The sequence below is a fragment of the Delphinus delphis genome, chromosome 3 (genome assembly GCF_949987515.2).
Source record: "Delphinus delphis chromosome 3, mDelDel1.2, whole genome shotgun sequence".
In the NCBI taxonomy this organism is placed as follows: domain Eukaryota; kingdom Metazoa; phylum Chordata; class Mammalia; order Artiodactyla; family Delphinidae; genus Delphinus; species Delphinus delphis.
This window is the reverse complement of record NC_082685.1, coordinates 15,267,515-15,283,122: the sequence shown is the minus strand read 5'-3', so window position 1 is coordinate 15,283,122 and position 15,608 is coordinate 15,267,515. Positions and strand designations below refer to the sequence as shown.

At 46.0% G+C, this 15,608-nt stretch overlaps 1 protein-coding gene across 1 annotated transcript in view; it reads right to left on the bottom strand.

Annotated features, from left to right (window-relative positions):
• The window catches only part of BRD4 (bromodomain containing 4), an 83,233-nt gene extending 67,926 nt beyond the window's left edge, over positions 1-15,307 (bottom strand). Inside the window, exon 1 of the mRNA XM_060008148.1 lies at positions 15,087-15,307. The gene's annotated coding sequence lies outside the window, so the exon portion shown is untranslated. The remainder of the gene's footprint in view (positions 1-15,086) is intronic.
• Positions 15,308-15,608: the final 301 nt, after the last annotated feature.

Genomic DNA, 15,608 nt, shown 5'->3' with positions numbered 1-15,608 from the left:
CCTCACAAGAACCTTGTACACAGCAGAGATCAGGATCTCATTTTGTAGCTGAGGACACTGATGCAGAAGAAATCAGTCATTTATATGAGGTCACAAAGCCAGCAAGGGATTCAGAGGCTGCATGACTCGTCACCCTGTACCCAAAAATCATTTCCTGATGGATGAAGGGCATACATTTGAAAGGCAAAACTCTACAACTTTTAAAAGATAAAACAGAATATTTGATTTCAGGTAGTGTTCTCACAAACTGTAAAACAGAGTCATAAATTCATCTATGTTAAAATTAAGATTTTCTGTTTGTCAAAAGATAATACAGAAGTATGTGTGGTGGTGGTGGTGGTGGTGGTGTTGACACCAAACTAGGGGGAAATATTTGTAAAATGTACCAGCCACAAAGATCTGGTGCTCAGACTTTATAAAGAACGGCTGCAGGGACTTCCCTGGTGGCGCAGTGGTTAAGAATCCGCCTGCCAGTGCAGGGGACACGGGTTGGACCCCTGGTCCGGGAAGATCCCACATGCCATGAAGCAACTAAGTCCGTGCGCCACAACTACTGAGCCTGTGCTCTAGAGCCCGTGAGCCACAACTACAAGCCTGTGCACCACAACTACTGAAGCCCGTGTGCCTAGAGCCCGTGCTCCGCAACAAGAGAAGTCACCACAATGAGAAGCCCACTCTCCGCAAGTAGAGAAAGCCTGCACGCAGCAATGAAGACCCAACGGAGCCAAAATAAATTTAAAAACCTTGAGGTTATTAAAAAAAAAAAAAAAAACGGCTGCAAATCAATTTAAAAAGATAAACAAGCTAAAGGAAAATGACAAAAGTCAGAAACAGGTATTTCAAACAAGTACAATAAACACAAGAAGATGCTCAACCACGTTACTGTGCAAATATAAGAAGTCTGTTAATGTCAATTTTGGTGAAAATATGGCTCAACATTTTCAGATGTGGGAAGGTAAACAGATGCAACTGTTTTTTTTACAGCAATTTGGCATTAAGGCATCCTCAATGGCCTAGTAATCCCACTTCTGGGCACTTACTTAAGACACCTGCACACCTCTTGGATGCGTGCAAGCATGCAGAAGAATGCTATAGCAAGAAGATTTTCTCTTGACTGAATTCTTATCACAGCTACTCAGAACCAAACCCTTATTCAATGAGATCATTTGCCATTTTATAAAGTCAAGAAAAGTTTTAAAAGTAAAATGAGGGGCTTCCCTGGTGGCGCAGTGGTTGAGAGTCTGCCTGCCGATGCAGGGGACACGGGTTCGTGCCCCGGTCCGGGAAGATCCCATGTGCTGCGGAGCGGCTAGGCCCGTGAGCCATGGCCGCTGAGCCTGCGCGACCGGAGCCTGTGCTCAGCAACAGGAGAGGCCACAACAGTGGGAGGCCCGCATACCGCAAAAAAAAAAAAAAGTAAAATGAAAACCTATTCCTTCAGGGCACACTTGTTAAATGAATTACCACCTTTCTACCACTGGGTTGCTGCTCACCACTGGAGATATTAAGGTCTCTAAAACACCTGTCACACCCCGCCCCCAGTCATTTTAATCATACATGGCACAGACATGGCGAACACCTTTACTCACCACTGAATCGTTACTGTGCACGCAGAATACAGCACAGCACCTGATTTCTTAAGAAGTCCCATGCACACACACTGATGGAATCATCCAATTCAGCATGTCTGCTTCAGGCAGGAAATTCCTTTTAAATAAGGGTCCCTATGTGGGAAAATAAGCACCCAAGAGCTGGAACTCAATTTCACCCTACAATAAAGTAGCACTTAGAGACTGAGAGGCTCACCAAAATCCTAAGAGATCATCCAGTTCACAACCCTGAGTTAACAAGCCTGGGTGGGGCACCTGGGCTAAAGATGACACTCCAGCTTACTACTCCCCCAAACTTCCTCTCATATACTTTCACTGGAGTATCAAGGGGAAAATGGAGGTGAAACCAAATCAAGGCATTTTGGCGCTCTGGTGGAAACCTTTTAAAGGTGAGGTTTAATTCCACATGTGTGAATTTCTTCATGAGACTCTTCAGGAGAGTGGCACAGAATCCTGGATGAAAAGATCTGCCCAGCCAAAGTAACGACCCTCCTCTGACCATTCTCTGCCCTGGTGAGTTTTTTTTTTTTTTTTAATAACCTCCGATCTTTTGGACCAAGGACATGGCCTGCCTCCAAAGAACAGGTGTTTGCTTGCAGAACTATCCAGGTTTCTGTCCAGGCCTCGGCTGTCCTCACAGATGGATGAGCCTAAACATCAGTTCTTTTCCTATACTCACAACTGGATAGTCTCTTCCTTCTCTGACTGCCCGAACTGTACCTCTCAGAAAGCACTTCCTAGGTCTGCCTTGTTCTCATTATGTACCATCCCAACCATCTGCATGAGGTGGATTCCTTCCTCTCTTCTGCTGTAGAACAGAAATCATGAACACCTGGGCTCTAGAAACAGGCCTTGCCACTTACCAGCAACCCTACCCAAGTGACTGAGCTCTCTGGGTGTCAAATTCCTTATCTGCAAAACGCAGATGATACCAGTACCCATTTTCTGAGGATTTTAAGGAACACAGAGTCTTAGAAATCCAGCACCTGGCACACAGTAATCACTCAAATATTCACTAAAATGGACTGATCATAAATGGATGCACAAGCTCCCCAGTCTGTGGAGGGGAACACAGCGGAGAAAGAGAAGTGACCCACATTGCAGCTCCATACATTAAGGCTGACCCAAACCAAGCAGGGTGACTCCTGTTCAAATTTACCATTTCAGAATAGGCAAGCAAGAAGAAACAGAAAAAAAGGCCTATTCAGAAAAGGTAGTTCTACCCTTTGAAGGGAAGTCTATTCACAGGCAACTATTTGCTAAAAGCCCAGAACCTTTTCACAAAATCAATGATCAAAGATAACTATTGTCTCAAGGTGAACAATTAGTGGGTGGGAGGGGTTTGAAAGAGCCATAGGACAGGGAGGGTACCCAGCGCTCACAAGTGCAAGGGAAGGGTACTCAAATGGGTTCCCAGAACAAAAAGGCCCATAGATGTCCTGAGAAATGACACAGAGGACAGGCAAGCTAAGCTATGGGCCTGTCAGCTCCAACTCTGGTAACTCCAAACTGCATTCCTGGGATTACAAATATATGTGAGTTATTATCTTGAAACAGACGAACATGAAGGTGGTGTTATCTCCAGACAACCAATCTGTGAGCTCAATTGTTTCCTGGCGTCAAAAGGAAAACAGAGACGCATATACACAAACTTCATTACTTAGCAGCTTTTTATAACTAAAAGCACTTCAGAGGTAAGAATTTTAAATGAAGATTATAAATGAAAACAACCTACACATGGATAGTACCACCTCTTACAAAACTCTTTCATATAGGCTATGTGTTTATTTAATTACAGAACACAAAGGGAAAACTGCTTAAGTAACAAAGCCATGGCTGTACAGTAAGACTGTAATTCAACTGAGCAGAGCAATGGGATTAATTAAAGCCAATATCAACAGAAAATGAAAAGGGGAAATATCCATCAGCATATACAAGTCTATCTTCAAACTTCAGAAATTAGGGGAAAGCAAAGGGATTTTAATATTGTTAAAAAGAGGACAACAGGCCCAAAATGGTGTCTCCTATGCTAAGCCCCATGTCCACAAACCACAACTTAGTTTCGGCTCTCCCAAAATGGAATCTTAAACCAGTCAATCGGGAATCACCTGGTCAGCACTACTGAGGTAATCTGCCTGACAGACCCCTAACATCCCTAAAAAGAAAGTGACCTTGCCACAAGCAATCTGCTTTTTGATAGCATAATTTCCCTCATCCTGCTCTCTGTTACTAAGTCTTTCATTTGTGCAGCTCCTTGGGCGCTCCTTCCCATCTGCTAGATGGGATGCTGCCCCATTCATGAATCATTGAATAAAAACCAGTAAGATCTTTGAAGTTTACTCAGTTGAATTTTTCAAACAATATGCCCTATTCTTAGAAGTAATACAAGTTCTTTTCCATCCTTTGACAACTCTGCCCCAATTACAAAGTATGAATTTTTCAAGTTTATGATACTGAATTTCCCATTCCTTCTACCAGACAAGGATTTGGGAAAGGAGAGCAGAGTGGCACCATGCACACCACCTGTGTAGCATGTTCATATCCCTAAGCATAAACATATCACACTAAAGAATGGTACTTTCTCATCCCACAAGCTCTATCTCCCTCAGTCTGCAGGTTCAAGTGCATGCATGGAATAAAGGGTGCTGCAGCTGACAGCAGGCGCTAAGCCACATAAGGGACCATAGCCATGAATCTTTCTAAGTCTACCCACATCCAACACCATGAAATCATCAGGCTGGCTAGCGACCCATTGGATTACCTTCTGCAGCAAAGGCTCCAGGCCAACACCAAATCCTGGAGATGGTTTTATGAACAGCACAAACAGCTTCAGTGAAGAGCCCCAGAACAAAAACCTTCCTTCATCTGCAGCCGCTGCAATAAGACCATTCTGGCACATTCTGACATTCATCTCCAAGAAAGAGAACAAGCTGAAAAAGAAGGGCGCAGAGGGCCCCTGGACAGATGTGTACCACAGCTGACACTGGTTACTCGACAGCTCTGTAAAAATCTCTGGAGGATTTTCACAAGGACAAACCAAAAGGGGTGCTCCACACAGTTTCCTACAGTCATAAATTTGCAAATGCCTGCAAAAGCAGGATGCATGCAAAAAAGAAAGTCTTCAAAACCATCAAGAGTCTTTTAATTAACATAATTACTCATTCTCAAAGTAAAATCCAAGAAATTCATTTTAGTACCTGCTCCCTGAATGGGCTTTAGGGTTCTGAGAACTGCCCCTGCCCCCAAACTGTTCAACATTCGCACATATGCATTTTTCTGGAAGAAGGATCCACAGTGCTATCTGTCACATTCTCAAAGGGACCTCCAACCTCCCCTCAAGTTAAGAAATGATGCTCTAGGGACTTCCCTGGTGGTCCGTCCAGTGGTTAAGAATCCGCCTTCCAATGCAGGAGATGCGGGTTTGATCCCTGGTTGGGGAACTAAGATCCCACATGCTGCGGGGCAACTAAGCCCGCACACCGCAAGTACTGAGCCCGCGCACTCTGGAGCCTGCCGCCACAACTAGAGAGAAGCCTGCGCGCTGCAACAAAGAGCCCGCACACCACAACAAAGACCCAATGCTGCCAAATAAATTAAAAACAAAAAAACTGATGCTCTAGTGAGAAGCAGGGCTGGTCTATCCTTGGCCACTGGACCCTCAATTATTTTGAGCCCCTTAAAGAACTGAATAAATCCAAGAGCAAGAACTGCAGGAAAATGATTACTCTAGCAATGTTTAACACTTGTTTTTGATTATGGAAATCTGAGTAAGCTTTCTGTAATACTAGAGGAATGCCAAGCAGCAGACTTTACAAGAACTTAAGTACAGAAACAGCTTAACAAATGGCAAAATTACAAATGACTTTTTGTGTGGATGAAGATGAATCCAGTCCACTGAAATGTTCTCCATAACAAGTTCATTCACGCAAGCGTTTGCCGATGTTTATCTACCTGGTCTCTTAACCCAGTCTTCCCCTGCGCTTCATTCCGAGATCTAAGCCCATCTCACCCCTGTGCTTCCTGAGGGCTGTTTTTCTGGCCAAACTGGGCTCTATCACCAGTGGCTGGAGTCCTCTTGCCCACTCAAGAGACTATTGAGACTTGGCTTGACTCCTCCCAGAGCCCCCACAGCAACTCCCACTGTACCTGGAACCTGGAATAAACCATGTCGTTCATTTAATCCTCTATCAAAGATTTGGAATACACACATCCTTGACCATCTTCACTTTATCCTTTTTCTTGAGTAACTCATTCTAAGCTGATTTCACCTAATTCTGGTTTATGACCAAGTATGGTATATTAGCTTCCCTTTCAGCCATCCAAAACTTGCTTCAAGTTAGGGGATACACTCGACTTCTAGTGTAAACTATAGACAATTTGACAAAAATTATCCCATCTAGAATGACTCATAATGGTGAGCAAGATGCTGCTGGGGCTACCACTTGAGGTGAGCGAGTGGAGGGCAGAGATGGGATAAATGTGTCACGTTTGAGGCGAGGTGGTTCGGCATTCCCACTCTGCACGTGGTCAGGGATGGGCAATGACCCAAGCCAGAGTCTTCGGTCATTAGAGAGCACTACTGGGGAAGAATCACTCTTGATCTTGAGGTCAGGATATCAGAGATAAAGAACAGCTCTGATGTCCCTATTTGAGCCCCTGAATTCAGCTGTGCCCAAGGCCCACTCCAGACTTATCACATCAACCAACAAATTCCCTTTCATTTCAACCTGTTTTATGCCTGGTATTTTCACCGGAGAGACCTAACCAATACAGCCATTTCCTTTAAAACTGACATCTTCACTAAAAACTTGGGAAGACACTATCTGAGAGTAAATGACAAGTAACTTGCCTTACACATACACACACAAAATACTCTTCACATACTTCTTGTTTTGCTTGTTACGAACTACTGACAACCTTCACCACTACATGCTTCCTCAACTTCCCCATCCCACTCTACCCTCCAAACAGCTTCTAGCAAGCAGAGTACAAGAAAGAAAAGAAAGTGAAGATCAATGCAGGACTTCCCTGGTGGTGCAGTGGTTGAAAATCTGCCTGCCAATTCAGGGGACACGGGTTCGATCCCTGGTCCGGGAAGATGCCACAGAGCAACTAAGCCCGTGGGCCACAGCTACTGAGCCTGAGCTCTAGAGCCCGCAAGTCACAACTACTGAAGCCCGCGCACCCTAGAACCCATGCTCTGCAACGAGAGAAGCCACCACAATGAGAAGCCCACACACCGCCAACGAAGAGTAGCCCCCGCTCGCCGCAACTAGAGAAAGCCCACATGCAGCAACGAAGACCCAACTCGGCCAAAAAACAAGATCAACAAACTCGCTACTAGAAAGCATATCCAGGACAGTCACCCTTGCGCAAGTGATGAAGGAACAGATTGCAAAATGGCCACCAAAAAAATTTTACAAAAAGTTTTCAGGGTACCCACAGCTACCATTGAGAGGTATCTAAAATGAGGTTATTTCACACTAGGCTGACAAGATTCACAATAAGAAACAGATTTTGTCATGTACACAGTACATAAAATCACAGCAAAGGTTTTATGAAATACCCTTGAATGTGTAACACCCTTTGACATTTCCTTTTTCTCCCTCCTTAAACAATGACTGCAACCTACTAAATTCAGTTCATTACCCAGAGTATGAAAAACACAGATATAAAATAATAATTACTCTCTCTTAAAATCTAGATTGTGGTCAAAGTTCTCTGGAGCCCAAACCTATTCTCTCATTTTACACATGAGAAACTGAGACTTGAGAGGATATGAGACTTGAGAGGATATGAGGTCCAAGGAAGGTACACAGCAGATGCAATGTGTCCAGCCCAGTTCCTTCCTTCTCTCCCTCTTGTGTGCACACACACGCATGTGCACACACACAACATGCACTGGCAGGCTCCACACTCCATGCAGTCTGCCTGTTTCAACCCTCACAATAAGGATCTGCTCACCTGAAACGTATGCTTCCTCAAACACAGCGGAAAATGTTTCAAGTGTGAAATCCCCAAATTTATCTCACTTACACAAAACAATCTCAAAAGCCAATTCGCCGGCAAGCGTGTATGTTATTGCCTGGGATAGGACAACTGGGGACGTTAGTCACACACAAGGACACGGATATTACTAATTCCTGCTTCTAGAAATTACATAATACCAAGCCCAACACCTTTCCCTGGCACTGCTTCCACAGTGTACCAGTGTCTCTTGGCATAACAGCAACTAGGAACAAATAAGCAGTTTCAGCCTTAAGGGGACACCAAGACAAGAGAAGTGACCACAGGCAAAGTGAGGCCTGGACGGCTATTCTAGAAACCCTTTATGCAGAGCAAAAGAAGCACTCTCTCACCAATCGAATATAATACAGGTCAGATACTCCCCTACCTTCCCCCAATCTGAATACAACACAGAGGCCAGACACCCCCACCTGCTGTCTACTCAGTCAATGCTTATTCATACAAATCCCATTTTACACAGGAGGAAACTGAGGTTTAGGGAGATTATGTAACTTGCCTGAGGTCGAGGTCAAGGCCAGAAGGGAGTGGGCCTGGACTGATCCCTGACATGGACTCCACAGTTCTCAGTACACAGCTCCACCCAAGCCCAACCAACTCTGCTAGCCACAGCCCAGAATCCTGGAACTTCCTACATTGAGCAGAACAGGCCAACACTTGTCAAGGAAAAGATCACAGAATACCCTACACCTAGGGTGAGCTTAAAAAAGCCTTTATTTGTAAGTATGTCACAGATCAAAAAGAAGAAATGGCATATTCATTTAGGTACTCTTCATTTGCAGTTAAATGCTCAGATTTAACAGTTTAACACAAACTAAAGGCATTCCACACGGACCTGGATACTGATGGCCCCTAGTAATGGTGACTGGCATCGACTGGTTCTTCTGGTCAACAGGCCCAAAGTCCACCAGCAAGAACTCAGCCTCCCAGCCAGACACTCCACTTTCCTGGCCCATCATCCAACTGCCTGCCTCCCTTCCAGGGAGTCCCTGACTTGTGATACAAACCTTCCTGCAGACCAGAATCCTTTCAACAAATCCAGATGTCAACACAATTTAATTTAGGGCCAAAAGAGGCAGGGAAGGTATGGAGAGATGCTACGCTTGTGCTCCGCAAAAACTTCCTCCATCCGCAACTCCCAATGACTGCTGCCTTTGTTCAGACAACCAGGTTTTAATAAAATAGTTAAGTTACATCTTAGGCCTGAGGATATACTGGACCACCTTCCCCTGATGGATCATTTCTCCAAACTCTGCAGCCAACAACATCCCAGGGTGGGCACCCCCAAAGCTTGCTGAATTTCCATTAATCCCATTACCACCACTTTTTTTTTTTTTTGCGGTACGCGAGCCTCTCACCGTTGTGGCCTCTCACACCGCAGAGCACAGGCTCCAGATGTGCAGGCTCAGCGGCCATGGCTCACAGGCCCAGCCGCTCCGCGGCATGCGGGACCTTCCCGGACCGGGTCACAAACCTGCGTCCCCTGCATCGGCAGGCGGACTCTCAACCACTGCGCCACCAGGGAAGCCCACCACCACTTTTAATCTCATTATCAGATAAACAAATCCTCACCTAGAAAAACCAGCCCCTACTTTATATCACCTCCCCCATTGATCTCTACTCACAGCTCACTTGAAGGAAGACCAACACACAGGGGGATCTGAAAGGCACCTGGCTGATGTTGATATCACCCGGTGACATGGTTTCCAGGCATGTCAGCTGGTCCACCTTCCTACCCTCAGCTGCTCTACTTCGTAATACCTGGCTACCTCTTCCCACTTCTATTCTCCACCCTGGATAATGACAGCAAATAAGTAGCTAACCTTGAGAGAGCACTGCCTCATTTTATCCTCAACTTAAAGATGGAGAAATGAAGTCTGGGGAAGGCTGAGTGACAGGCGAAGGTCACACAGCAGGCAGGAGGGCCAGGATTCAAACTGGGGTCTAACTGTGCCACACTGGTTGTATCAGTCTTTGGAGCAGGGCAGCAAAAATGAGACAGGACTGGACTGCCAAGAGGCTGTTCAAGCCCTCCCCAGAGCATTCAAATAACACTGGACTTCTATCACAGAGTCAGGAATTCTGCGACTTGATTTCAGGAAACAAAGTCCAACTCTGGGCAGGAGAGTAGAAAGGTCAAAGAGCAAGATCTCAGAGACACTTCTGCTTCTCAGAAGGCTTCAGAACACACTCAAAACCACATTTTGTTTTTAAACAGTTACTATTTGTGTGGGGGGGGGAACTGTTAAAAACCTCACCCTTATAAACAAGACACTGTCAAGCTTAGATTGGAGAAAGGGAAATTCATGGAACTTTTCTAGAAAACTAATTTGTATCAACTTTCCAAAAACGCACACCCTTTGGTCTGGTGATTCCATTTCTAGATATGAAAAAAAGAGAAAACTTGAAAATCATGTCCAAAAATAGCAGAATTAAATTATGGTACATTCACGTAATAGAATTTTAGGCAACCATTTAAAATAGAGTATTTTGGAAATGTTCACAGTGTAATATTTTTTGAAAAATTAACAGCACAATCCAATTTTGTTACTCATGTAGAAAAAAACTGGCACAAAAATGGGGTTAGGTAACAATTTTTAACACTTAACATCACCTTAACACTGTATTTTCCAAATTTTAAAAAATGACCGTGCACTACTTTTGTTTAAAAAGAAAATCCCATAAAACCTCTTTTGCAAATGATGTGGATCAACCAGTGCTATTCCCCCTCAGGATTTGGTCAAGAACAGGACAGATGGCTGCTCTGCCCTATCTTTGACACTGGACTCACTCTCCATCTATTTCTTTAGAATGGAATACATCCCATGATTTATGCTGGGACATGTGGATGCAGTTTAATCAAGTTTAATCAGTTGTAGCCTGCTTGGACTGGAAAAAAAAAACCTAAGTGTTTTTAAAATTAACTTTTATAACAATGGTATGAGTTTGGGTTGCATCTTCCAGACTGTTTTCTGTGCCTCACCAGCATTTCAAACTGTTCTCTAACAATGTACAATTTAAAAAACCAAATGGGGATCAAACCGTGCAGACTGTACTACATGTCAACATGCTGACATCCTTGCACTTCCATTTCCTCATTCTTTTAAATGGCTACACCACATTCCATTAAGCTTTTTTTTTAACCCCTCCATCAAAGTACTAGAAAAATCACTGCAGTTAAAAAGTCATTGTGCATTCTCAAAAAGTTAAGTACCATGACCTAGCAATTCCACTCCTAGATATCCATCCAAGAGAAATTAATACAAATGTCCACACAAAAATGTGTACATGAATGTTCGTAGCAGCACCATTCACAATACCCAAAAAAGTGGAAATGCAAATATCCATCAACTGAATAAATAAAATGTGACATATCCATCCACACAATGGAATAGTACTTAGTTATAAGAGAAATGAAGTACTGATTCATGCTACAGCACAAACCTTAAAAACATTATACCAAGTAAAAGGAGCCAGCCACAAAAGGTTATGTATCATATGATCCCTGAAATATCCAGAATAGGCAAATTTATAGAGACAGAGTGTAAATCAGTGGTTGCCAGGGATTGGGGGGATGGAACGTGACTGCTAATGAATAGGGACTTCTTTTTGGAGGGATGAAAATGTTCTAAAACTGGTTGTGGTGGTGGCTGCACCACTCTGAACATACTAAAAACCACTGATTTGTACGCTTTAAATTGGTGAACTATCATTTGTGAATTATATCTCAATAAGCCTGTTATAAAAACACTAAAAACAAAAAGATAAGATTTTACAATGTTAGTATAATACTCTATAATTTATATTCAATAAATATTTGGAGAGAATGAATACGTTAAGAAAGAATATATGTACCACAGAAAATCACTGTGCAAATATCTTTTTGTCTTCTCTTATACATAGTAGAAGCTCAGGAACTAATTGTTACAATGGATTGGCCAATCACATGAAATCAGAATATCAGAAAGGGCTCAATGTTTTTAAACAAAAAAACAAAACCTTTTTACTGACAAAATGAGATCCACATTAAGAAATGCTACGCATACTTGTTTATCACCCACTTCAACTTCCTCTTAAAATACTTTTCCCAGGTCAGGACTGACCCACAGCCCAAACCCACTCACCACATTTCAAACTGCTAAGTGGGAGACGCACAGTAGACAGTGCACAGAAGCAACTGCATGCCACGCTGCTTGGACTATTAGTAAGTTTACTGCAATTAGGGACCTTAACGTTACCTTAGTTAAAATTCACGTCTCCCGGGCTTCCTTGGTGGCACAGTGGTTAAGAATCCGCCTGCCAATGCAGGCGACAAGGGTTCGAGCCCTGGTCCGGGAAGATCCCACATGCCACGGAGCAACTAAGCCCGTGCACCACAACTACTGAGCCTGTGCTCTAGAGCCCACGAGCCACAACTACTGAGCATGCATGCCTAGAGCCCGTGCTCCGCAAGAGAAGCCACCGCAATGAGAAGCCCGCGCACCACAATGAAGAGTAGCCCCCGCTCACCGCAACTAGAGAATACCCACGCACAGCAACCAGTGCAGCCAAAAATAAATAAATAAAATAAAAACAAAAATTCACGTCTCTTGTAAGTCACTACTGACCAATTATGCCCACTGTTAATATTTTACTGATTTAAAAGGAATTACTTGCACTTGGTATTATGGGCATGTCAAATTCTTCCTAAATTATCTCTCCAGTTTATTCACTCAAGGAATATTTTAGCTGCTCTTCTAAGGTGCTGAGGATACACTAGAGAATAAAAATAGACAAAGCCAAGCAAACAAAACCCTGCCCTCACAGAACTTACAGTCTAGTAAAAATAAAAATAATAATTTAAGGAAATCTTATTTTTTACAAACTCATGTCTTATGAATTAAATAAAATGCCAGCACCAGCAAAGAATCCCCACAATTCTCACCTTGCAAATGTTCAGTCTTTTCAAAACACTAAAAATCACAAAGATTTATTAAACATTAATAGAAACACTGAAACTGTTCTCAATAACAAGCTTTTCTCTCCTTTTTATAGATCTGCCAGGAACATAAAGACAAACGTGTCAACTTTACGATTTTATTCAAAATCAGAATTTGAAACATTTCACATCCACACAATCGTTACAGATGACGACAGCGGGTTGTCAGAGCAGATTTAACAGCCCAGGGTCTTCAAATCATTGATACGAAATGGTTTTTACTATAAGTTAAAAAAAATATATCCCTCCAATCTCCTTCCAGAATTCATAAATCTCAAGTCATTCAATAACCTGAATTGTGTAACATGAAAATACTGCATCCCCTCCACCTCCAAAAGAAAAAGTGCAACTTAGTACAAAGATCACAACAACTGGCTCAAAAAGGTAACTTTTGGAAACAAAGTCTAAATTCCTCTAAACAATTCAATAATTTAGTGGAAATTTTACAAAGTGGCCAATGATTCTCTTGCAATTCTTAGGTAATTTTTTTTCTCATCTCTATCCCAGGAAGGGAAGGTAACCATATAGACACCTGAGAACAGCCAACCCATCCTTAAAACGCAGCCACTTTCATGTTCTAACTTTCACCTGTAGGCAAAATTCCTTATCTTCAGCAATTGGCTGGGGCTGAATTCTAGCAAGATTCACACATGTGGGCTCATCTCCTCAGGTTAAGACCAACTAAAACCATCTTAAGAGACTAACTCACTCCACAGCTTGAGCCCTTAGATACTTTGTTTCCTACTAAGGTTATGGGGTAGGGCAGATAACAGGGGAGCAATGCACTGTTTTAGATCAGGCTTTTCTCGATTTGGTCGAGGGAAATCATCGGAGAGGTTTATTTTCCCCAGGCTGAAAATTTGGGGGATTAGGGGTTAGTTATCTACAATGCCTTGGGGGAAAGATAAATCCTATCCAAATTAAACCGAAAATAATGTTTTATCATATTACTGGCTAAGTCATAAAATAGACTGTGCCATCCAAAAACTTCTCGAAACTGGTAACATATTCATAAATCCTACTGGGTATCGCTTTCTTTACAACCTCCAAGGACTAAATTCCAAGAACTAACAATTTAAGGAAACTGACAGCCCCATTCATAAAAATCTCCCAAACATTATTACAGCACCAAAGAGCCACTGGCTTAGAGGTACACTGAGACGGTTTCTGTAAACACGAACAGGTAGAGCCCTCTCGAAGGTAAGCAAAGACACTTCAATTCTCATTCACTTCTCCAAGAGGTCACTTCTTGCATCCAGCACACACACAGAAAGTAACCCAAGGGCCAAGACCATACACCGCACGAGGCTGCACAAAACACTGAGTAAACAAACAAAAACAACACTTCAGAAAACAATGCGTGATCTTGACTAAAAGAGAGGTCAGTCACTCCGCAAAAGAACATGACTCATCCACGGGCCTGACCAGAAGTATTTATACTGCCCACTACACCGAAGTGGGATTTCCCATCTTCATCCAAGGCTGGGCCTTAGGAGTATCTCAGTCGGGTGAAGTTGTGTTATTTCCGTTTTGGAGGGAGGGGGGTCATTTTATTTCGCTGAATCACAACTCCCCCACATCCCCACCCCATACCACCACCACGCACAAGACTGCAAATAGACGAGACCCTGTCAAGGACGCCAGCAAGCACCGACCGAGCAAAACAAAGCGCCCAGTGAGGGGCTGCCAAGCCGGGAGTGGGTGGGTAAAGGGGGCCAGGCTCGCCCCTCAGTGCACCGCTCCCGCCCCCAAGAGCCTGTCTCCGGGCAGGTGTGCAGCGGCAGCCTTCTCCCTCCACCGGGGGACCAGCCCCGTTCTCTGCAGAGCTCCGGGGACAGCCCGGAAGATGAGGAAATGAGGGCGGGGGCGCGCTGCCCCAGCCTGGACAAGAGGACCAAAGCACCAGGGAGCGCATTGGGCCCGCCCCACGTGAGCGTCCGGGCCGGGGCCAAACCGCCCCGGGGACTGCGGCCGGGGACAGTGGCGCCTGTGACCACTACGCCGGGCCCGGACTTACCGGGGCCAGGCGCGCCGCGGAGTCCGCGGCGGCCGCTTCCTCCTCCTCCTCCTCCTCACTTGACAAAATGGCGGCGACAGGAAGTGCCGGGCGCCTCGGCCCGCCCCCCGCCCGCCCCCGGCCACCCGCCCCGCCGCTGCGCCCGCGCCCCCCGCCCGCGCCCCTGCCCTGCAGCCCTGCCGGAGCCGGGGGGCGGCGGCGCCAACGGCGGGGAGCCCGCGAACCGCCCTGCCGCCAACGGCGCAGGCGGCCCTGGCCCGGCGCGGACGGCGCGGGGACGCGGGAGGCCCGCAGGCCCGAGCCCGCGTCGCCCCGGCCTCCCCGCCCCCGCGCCGCGCCGATGGCGTAGGTGCTGGCGCACCGGCCCCATTACGCAATGCAGGTTACGCGGGCCGCGCCGCGGAGCTCCGCCGGCTGCCCCGCGCCGTCCGCCGCCCCGAAGGGCACCAGTCCTCACCTGAGACGCTAGGCCGCACGCCGCCCCCGCCGGCCGCCGGCCGCCAGCCGCCGCCGCCCCCTCCTCTTCGGGCTGCCTGCGCGGCGCCGGGGCCCGCCCGCCGTTCCGCCGCGCTCACAGGCCCCGCTTGCCCGCGGGCACTGCCGGCAGCCGCCGCTGCCGCAGCCACCGCTTCGGCTCTTCGGTTGCGGGAGAGCAGAACAAACAGCCCTACCGCCGCCGCCGCCGCCGCCGCCGCCAGCGCACTGACGTCACCGCGCACGCTGCGCGCGCGGTCACCCGCTGTCGCCGCCCGGCGTGCGCGCCCGAGACCGTGCCCGGCGAGAGCGAGCTCAAGAGAGCTGGCGGCCGGGAGGTGAGTGGAGAAAGCCGGTGCTCAAGGCCAGCGGGAAGATGAGAACCCCCCCCCCCTCAGACCAAGGGTGGGGACTGAGGAGAGATCTTGCAGACCCGAGGGAGGGGACCACGTCGTTGGACAGAAGGGACACTGCAGACCGAGGAAGGAGACACCTCAGAGGGAGG